Source organism: Semicossyphus pulcher, unplaced genomic scaffold (genome assembly GCF_022749685.1).
Source record: "Semicossyphus pulcher isolate SPU_LCO1_2020_fin unplaced genomic scaffold, fSemPul1.0.p SCAF_16, whole genome shotgun sequence".
NCBI classification, from domain to species: Eukaryota; Metazoa; Chordata; class Actinopteri; order Labriformes; family Labridae; genus Semicossyphus; species Semicossyphus pulcher.
In genome coordinates, this window is record NW_027211670.1 from 6,375,960 (window position 1) to 6,385,272 (window position 9,313).

General features: G+C 43.9%; 1 long non-coding RNA gene across 1 annotated transcript; it reads right to left on the minus strand.

Moving 5' to 3' along the window:
- Positions 1-7,138: 7,138 nt before the first annotated feature.
- On the minus strand, positions 7,139-8,277 carry LOC138593037 (uncharacterized). Its single transcript, XR_011308309.1, has 3 exons — positions 8,243-8,277; positions 7,696-7,752; positions 7,139-7,541 (listed from the first exon to the last, which is right to left on the minus strand). It is a non-coding gene; the product is annotated as an uncharacterized lncRNA (long non-coding RNA).
- Between the last annotated feature and the right edge of the window lie 1,036 nt (positions 8,278-9,313).

The following is a 9,313-nucleotide window of genomic DNA, read 5'->3' on the forward strand; positions in this document are numbered from 1 at the left end:
GCTCAAGCTGGTTCCCCTGCCCCTTCCTAGCTCACTTGATGCGAGCGCCTTAGACGGTAGATTGATGTACAGGGTAACTCATAGCACCCCTCCTATAATTCTTACCTTCCCAGACAACCATACTGAGGAGATCTGTTTTCGCATTTACAACGCTCTCATCTGGTTTCGAGCTCCTCCAGGGGGCTAAAGTTTTCACCAAACTGGACCTACATAACGCCTATCATCTGGTCCGCATCAGTGAGGGCGATAAGTGGAAGATGGTGTTCAACACCCCCAGTGGCCACTATGAGTATTTAGTAATGCCCTTCGGTTTAACTTATGTTCCTGCAGTTTTTCAGTCATTTGTCAACGATGGTCTGAGAGACTTCCTTAACGTGTTTGTTTTCGTCTATTTAGATGATATCCTGATCTTCTCACCCAATGATGAAACCCACATCAACCATGTGCGGCAAGTGCTGCGGAGACTGCTGGCTCACCAGCTCTACGTCAAGGCTGAAAAGTGTGACTTCCACGTGACCACAGTCTCCTTCCTGGGGTTGATAGTGTCTGAGGGGCGAGTGAGTATGGATCCTGACAAGGTCAGGGCTGTGTCAGAGTGGCCGGCACCAGTCTGCAGGAAAGATGTGCAGAGGTTCCTTGGTTTTGCTAATTTCTATAGAAAATTCATTAGAAATTTTAGCTCTGTGGCCTCCCCTCTCCACTCTCTAACCTCCTCTAAGGTCTCGTTCTCCTGGTCAGAGGCTGCTGAACGGTCATTCCGGAGGCTCAAGACAGCCTATACATCGATTTGTGGTAGAGGTCGACGCCTCAGACACCAGCGTTGGGGCAGTCCTGTCACAGAGGTCAGTTAAAGATGACAAATTACATCCTTGTGCCTTCCTCTCCAAGAAGCTGTCATCCGCAGAAAGGAACTATGGACTCGGAGACTGTGAGCTGCTGGCTATGAAGACAGCGCTGGAGGAGTGGAGGCATTGGCTGGAGGGGGCCGAGCAACCTTTTCTTGTGTGGAATGACCATAAGAATCTGGAGTATCTGCGAAGTGCCAAAAGACTGAACGCTCGACAAGCCAGGTGGGTTCTGTTCTTTTTTACCAGATTTACGTTTACTTTGTCCTATCGCCCAGGATCCAAGAATGGGAAACCCGATGCCCTCTCCCGCCAGTTACTCTCAGATTAAGAATGTAACTCCCGTTCTGCCCGGCTTCCTGCTTCCTGGGAGCAATGACCTGGTCTATTGAAGATGCTGTAAAGAGAGCCTCAGCTAATGGGCCTACACCTGCTGGTCTGCCCCCCAATCGCCTCTTCGTTCCCCCGACACTCAGAGGACAGGTAATAGACTGGGCCCATTCTTCTGATTTCTCCTGTCATCCAGGTACCAGGCGAACCTCATTCAAAATCAGAATCAGAATCGGTGTTTATTGCCAAGTAGGTTTACACATACAAGGAATTTGTTTTGGTGATTTTGGTGCAGAACAATTAACACAGAACTAGAATAAAATTAAGTAAAAGACTTCAATAGAATAAGATAAAAAATAGGAATAAGAATAAAAATATAAAAGCAATACGTATAATACAAATAGTACAAAATATGTACAACAGGTGTGATTAAAAACTGTTCAGGTGTGCAGTATATGGAACAGTGCAAATTTTACAGTATTTATTTAAAAATAGTGCAGCATATAGACAATATAAGTCCAGTGTGCATTAATGTAACACATAGTCTGAATTACAGACTTAACACTCATTAGATCTTAAGTGACTGAGGGGCTGGATGAGAGTCCATGTCACGTGGGGGGGTGGAGGGGGGTGGGGGCCTTGTTGACAAGGCTGGCAGCAGAGGGGAAGAAACTGTTCCTGTGTCGGGAGGTGTTGGTCCTGAGGGACAGCAGCCTCTTGCCAGAGGAGAGGGTCTCAAAGAGTCTGTGACCAGGGTGAGAGGGGTCGGCCACAATCTTATCTGCACGCCTCAGTGTCCTGGAGGTGTACAGGTCCTCTAGAGATGGCAGATTGCAGCCAATCACCTTCTCTGCGGAGCGGATGATACGCTGCAGCCTGCCCTTGTCCCTGGCAGTAGCAGCAGCGTGCCAGACAGTGATTGAGCAGGTGAGGATGGACTCAACGATGGCGGTGTAGAAGTGCACCATCATTGTCTTTGGCAGGTTGAACTTCTTCAGCTGCTGCAGGAAGTACATCCTCTGCTGTCCCTTTTTGATGGGGATCCGATGTTCAGCTCCCACTTGAGGTCCTGGCTGATGATGGTCCCCAGGAAGCGGAAAGACTCCACAGTGCAAACAGTGGAGTCACTGATGGTGATGGGGGCGGGTGTGGCTGCTGTCTTTCCACAACCATCTCCACTGTCTTCAGAGCATTAAGCTCTAGGTTGTTCTCACCACACCAGGTCACCAGATGGTCAATCTCCCACCTGTAGGCAGACTCGTCCCTACCAGAGATGAGTCCAATGAGGGTGGTGTTCGTCACGGCCAGAGGTTCGGTTGGCCTAACACCAGAACCTGGGAAACACTCCTATTCTCACAGTAGTTGATTGATTTTCTAAGATGGCTCATTTCATTCCCCTCCCTAAGCTGCCATCAGCTAAGGAAACTGCGGAGATTGTGCTGCAACATGTCTTTGGCCTCCATGGTCTTCCCCGCAGGGTGTTATCAGATTGGGGGCCCCAGTTTGCAGCTCGTTTTTGGAAGGCCTTCTGTCGTCTCCTGGGGGCCCGTGCTGATCTGACGTCCGGCTATCACCCTGAGTCCAATGGACAGACATAGAGATTAAATCAGGAGTGGGAGACTGGACTACGTTGTCTGACCTCTCACAATCCCTCTACATGGGCAGACAGACTGGTATGGATTGAATATGCCCATATTTCTCTGCCTTCCGTTCGCCAGACATGACTCCTTTCCAGTGTGTTTATGCTTATCAGCCCCCGATGTTTCCGGCTCTTGAACCTGATGTGGCGGTTCCCTCAGCCCAGGCGTTGGTCCGCCGGTGCCGTAGAGCCTGGTTGCGGGTCCGTCAGACCCTCCTCAGGAAATCTGCGGGGTACAAGAAGATGGCGGATAGTCGCTGGACTCCTGCCCCCACGTACTGTGCGGGCCAAAGGGTTTGGCTGTATACTAAGGACCTGCCCCTGAGGTCTGTTTCCTGCAAACTGTCACCACGCTTTGTTGGGCCCTTCCCGGTTTCCAAGCTCGTCAACCCGGTTGCCATCAGGCTGAGTCTCCCCAGGACCATGCGGGTCCACCCTACCTTCCATGTGAGCAAAATAAAACCTGCCATATCCAGTCCGCTACTCCCCCCCTCCAAACCCCCACCTCCTCCTAGGATCGTCGACGGAGGCCCCGTCTACACCGTTAAACGTCTGTTGGCTGTTCGTTGTCGAGGGCGGGGTCGGCAATACCTGGTGGACTGGGAAGGTTATGGTCCGGAGGAGAGGTCTTGGGTCTCCTGATTGAGGACTATCACCGTCAGCACCTTGAAGATCCTGGGTCGTCAGGAGCCAGCCTTTGAGGAGGGGGTACTGTCAGACCTGTCAAGTTAATTTATTATTTCAGCATTTCCTGTTTTATTTTGTTAACCCTTGTCTCTCCTCTTTTTCAGTTCCTGTCAAGCTGTCTCCCTCATCGTTGATCACCGGGTCCCTCCCTAATGTGTTGCACCTGTGTCTTGTTACGTTCACTCCCTTTTCCTTCTTAAACCCTGGTGTTCCCTCACTTCCCTGCCAGATTATCACTAGCCTTTGCAGTCGATACATCCAGCTCTCTTTATTAGATTATCCTAGACCCTCGTGTTTTGACCAGCTTTTTCTGTCCTTGTTCCTGTTTTTTGCCTGTCGGATCTCTGTTACCTTGCCTTCGCTTTTTGACTTCTGTGTACCGGACCTTGCTTGAATAAAGACCACGTTTTTTGGAACTATCACCTGTCTCCGCAGTTGAATCCTTACTCTGTGCCTGACAATATACTCGCCGAAGCCAGCTACTGATCTGGCCAATGATAAGCCAGCGCAGGTAACTGAGAGGCCGGCGGTGGTAAATAAGAAGCTGCCGACCAGGGCAGCAAGTCATGCGTCTAACATAGCAACCCAATGGATCGGTAACTGGATAGGCTGGTCGTTAGCTTCCCAGGCTGGAGATTAGAACGCCAGCCATTTTAGGTCACAACTCTGTTTCCATTCTGGAAGATAGGAAGTCTCTCAGTAATACATTTAAAATGATGATTAAGTTTTGCCTATTCATTAACTTTATTTGTGAAATATAAATGTTAAGAAGTGTAATATTGTATGACTACAGTTATGTTTAAGAATTACTTCATTTGTTCAAGTTTATCGACAAGATTGTGCAGATTTGTTAGCTGGCTTGTCCACATAGAAATCACTGTTAACATGAGTGCAGAAAGTTTGCAAACCACTACATTTGAGTAACACATATTAATTTAATGCATTTTTATTTTATTTGGGGAAGTTTTATTTACTTACCTGGAAAAATCATGTGAAATGACTGCAGTCTATGGTGGATGAATGTCTGTAAGAGTGTAGACAGTTACTTTATTTTGTTTAACACAACTCTGTTTGGATTCTGTAAGGTGATGAGCTGAAATAAAGAGGGAGAGACACTGCACTGCTCTACCGCAAGAAAAGAACGACTCCTACGCTTATTCTGCACTTTAACTCAAATCCACCAACAATAAAATTAAATAACACAACACAGAGACTGGATAGGACATAACTTTGAATACGGGCTAAGGAGACATTTCTCAGGGTTACACACGTTTCTAATTTTTAGTTTTTATATATTTAATCTTCGAAGTTCATGTGCTCTCAGTACGCCTACTTGCAAAACATATTTTTTTCCAACATTTCTGTGAATATCTTGATTTGTGTGTTCCGCCCATAGACTGCATGAAAAGATGGACAACATGACAGCTCCCTAAAGGTGAAGCCAATATCTCTCTATCGCCCCCTGCTGACTGGCTGCAGAATAGGTCATAAAGCCCGCTTCCTCCATGTTAACAGATGGACATGAGTCAAACTATAAAATGAAAATACACATCAAATACATTTTTCTCAAACATGGTTTATGTCATTATAGTTAGTTCTTATCATGCTGATTTATGTCCAAGTGTTGATTTTTCTGACAAGTTTATTTTTTATTAGTTATTTGAACGTTAACCTCAGACCAACATAAAGTCCTTGTTGTCTTTTTTATTTTTGTTAGCGGAAGTGGCGGGCGTCACCCGCCAATCTCTCGACTCGACTCTGGCTCCAAATGGCGTCAACATCGCAAGATGGCAGCGCCCATCATTGGGGCTATTTTGGCATCGATTCTGTACGATGAGAGCAGATGGAGACGCGTCGTCCTTCGATACAGTCGTTGGTTCCGCCCTTGTGTGTCAGCCTCCATTACTGCGGTCAGTCTGCTGCTGCCTGCTGCCCGTGACAGCAGCATGGGTAGTTGGATTAACAACATTAGACAGTGGCCCCCAGGTGCTGATGAAGGTACCGTATGTAGATGGAGATACAAACGTTATTTAAACTTTACATATTAGTCAGACGTTGATGATGACAGGAGCCAGAAATAGAGAAAAACGGACCACATGCCCGTCCGCCACAGTAACTAACAGTAACATAATTAAGAGCTTATATTTGTACATAAAAATGTATCATAAAGAAGATCAGATTTACTTGTGAGGCAACCTTCTGTAAACAACTTTATTACATTTCAACGTTTTATTGTAGCAGAAATTAACGTTACTATAGTGACGTTACATAGAAGAAAATTCAACACTTCTTAGGACGGGACCTTTAATTCCCTGGATTCATGAGAAGGATTACAATCCTAATTTTTACTTTAATCTGGATGTGTCTTGCAGAGCTGCACGTGTCTGCAAGCCTTTTACTTGTGGTCAAATTGTGCAGCTGGTCAGAGAGCTGAGGAGAGACGGTGAAAAACCTCAAAATGAAAACATGAGAGAATAACACAGCAGACAGCACAACGTGAGACATCTTTTTTACACCCCGTAATGTACAGAATAGACAGACATTACAGTACACAGTCATGATGACATAATCACAGAAACATTTTAAATATATTTGAAGAATGGATCCTTAGAGGATGATGACCGAGCCAAGGTTGTTCAACCCAAACAGACCTGAGTCACCCAGCCCTTACTCCACCATCAAGACCTGGAAGATGACGAGCTTCAAACACACCTGTCGTCCACCACAAGCTCAATGGTTTGGCTGATGTTGAGCTTTAGGTGATCAACTTTACTGTTTGGTGGAGGCAAACAGCTGCGAGGTGCTCATTCAAGTCAATAAACAGTTTTTCATGATTATGCCTTCAACAGTTAAATCTGAAGGTTCACCAGATTAGTTAGCTACATCTCTGATATCACACACACATCATGTTCAGTCTAACAAAATGTTTAATTATGAAGCTAAGTGTAAGTGTATGGGACAATGCTAGCAAAAACATCTCTTTGTCATCAACACGTCCTTCCCATTATCTTAAAGAGACAGAGCAAACATCACCATGTTCATGTTTTTCAGTGACCAGGCTTTATATTGTCATGTTCATGTCAAATACAAATTCAAAGCAAAGTAATATCCAAGTAGGTTAGTAAGCCCAGCTAATAACTAACAAGCTGAGCTAGCTAGCATGTTGAGAAAACTAGCAGAAACCAAACAAACCAAAGCGGCCTCTTCAGCTACCTCTCCCCCAGCAACCTCAAAGCATCTGTGGATAACATCACCAGCTAACATCCGCTCACAACACACTAGATTAGACGATCCAGCTAACAACATGCTAGGCTATATTATTTTATATTCATTTTTCTAGAGCGTTTTCGTCCATCTTTTCTCGCCTTAGAATCACCAATTCCCTCTCCACTACAGTCCAGTTTAATTTGTCTGCACTTGGAGGTTACCTGAGGAACTTTGTTACTTAGATGTAGTGAGAATACTGTAATGCTAGTTTCAGGCTGTCTTTTATAGTGCCTGAGTAAAAGTAGAGAGCATGCTCAGTCCATCTTACTGCACCATAGCAACTGATGGGAGTGTTCAATGGAGTTGTAAATTTATCCTTAGCTTGGATATTATGTGAAAGCTTTGATGACTCCTTTAATTTGTGGTAAATAAATGTAAATAGACTTTGTAATGTTTTCGGATATTGAAAATAACATGAATGGTTAAATTTATTGGTTCTGGCCAGTGTATGTAAATATTTTTCTTCTGCATTTTGCTTCATTTGCTCAGATGTCCCTGGACTGTCTTTGAAGAGCAATAAAACACTTCATTTTTGCATCAATTGGACTTTGTCTTGCTGCCCTTTTTCAACATTTTGAGGTTAAATTACACCTTTTTCGGTCAGCCTTTCAACCTACTACCCTCACTCTAGGTCAGAGTGTGACAATCACCATGACCAGAAATGAAAAATGAACCAGTGTAACCAGCGTCTGTTAAATCCCCCGTTTTCTTCTGTTTGTTCTGGTGAGCACAGAGCGTTACATCCCATCCACATCACTTTCAGCATATGACCTCTGGGTATGGAGGGAGAGACACACACACAGAAAGACACAGTTTTATTCTGTGCAGTTCTTCAGTTCTAAATAAAACATGTAAAGTGTTTCTATATTTATTTTGATGTACTAGTATTGTGAAATACAAATGACAGTTTCAGTAGTTGACAGTTACCTGGCCTGAAGTCTCTCTCATTGTCTCCACATTACTGTAAGTTACTTCCTCTTCTGGCTGTTAAAGGACAAAACTAAATGTAATTTACACAAAGTCTGAACAAGATGATATAACCTGTCCATTACATCATTTTAAAAATAGTAACCATAAGCAATCTTATACACTTCCCTCATTAAGGAATAATTACACACAAATATTTTGACTTGCTTTCTTTGAAACTGATATATATCACTGTCTTGTCTGTCTTTTAATATGAAGCTATACAGCCTGTAGCTGATTAGGTCTTTATGTTAAGCTTAGCTCACCCTGTGCTGGCTGTAGCTTTATATTTAACTGACTGATTTGAGTATAGATTCAATCTTTTCATCTGACTCTCCACGTGGAAGAAACACCAGGAAGAAAACGTGTCAAAATATTCTTAAAGTGAAACTGACTTTGAGCTTTAAGCTCACAGGCACATCCACAATATTGTACCATCTACAGTCGTTCTGCAAAGAGACGTTTTCTCTCATTATAAACACTGTGGAGATGAATCAGAATATCTTACTGGTGTTGCAGCTGATGTTTGGGCTGTGGTCCGCTCTTAAAGTGGAACAATCAAAACTCCTGTTACTGTCTCTCATTGTGCAATGACTGTGCGACACATGTCTACAGTTTTAAAGAGAAATAGTTAGAAACAACATGAGTTGGATTTATTAAGATCAGCACAGACTTACTTCGTCTTTTGAAAATAAACCATACAAACAAGCCGACCAGCACAACGAGAGTCAACACGCTCAGACGGACGGAGAGACTCTTCAGGTGGAAGGAAACACTGTAGAATAAATTATAAAGAACGATGAAAATCATTAACAGATCAGTGTCCTTCAAGTAGAACTATGTTGTGATCAAGAAATATACTGCTGCACCATTTTATACAGTTTAGACGTTATTCATGATTAATAAAGGCAGCTTCATGTTAAAATGCATGTATTGAGACTTCACTACAAATCTGTGACTGATTCATTGGCCCCTAAATCAGCCACAGTCTACTAAATAGTGTATTGACTGCAAATGTAACTGACCTGTGCTTGACAGGTTGATGAGTGCTTTCAAAGGTGTTTGAACCTCTTGTTGCTGCGAGTGCGGCTGAGAGAAACAACAGAATGATTAACAGAATCATATCACAAATATGTATACTAATATCACATCTGTATCAAATGCAACGCTTTGCTAATGTTGCAAATTATAACTGCACATTTTATAACCTTGTGCTCGTCTGTACTGTTGGTCAGTATTATGGTACTTACTAGTGCTGAGTCTCTCTTGAACAGTTACATGCACTGGCATCTGTAGGCCTCCTTTATCACAGAAGTACCAGCCGCTGCTCTGTGTCCTCAGTCCACTCAGAGTCACAGAGAAAACTAAGGAGACTTTTACTTTAATGGTCACTGTTGTTCCATCTATTGATCCAGACGGCTCCTTCACACAGGACCCTCCCAGCCTGCACCACCGACTTTCTCCACCAACACTATAGTGACAATGGACGGTAACATCTTCTCCAATAAATCCTGTAACCTCCTGACGATCCACAGAGAGCTGGGGCCGACCTTGAGGGACAACAAACAGCATTTTCTAC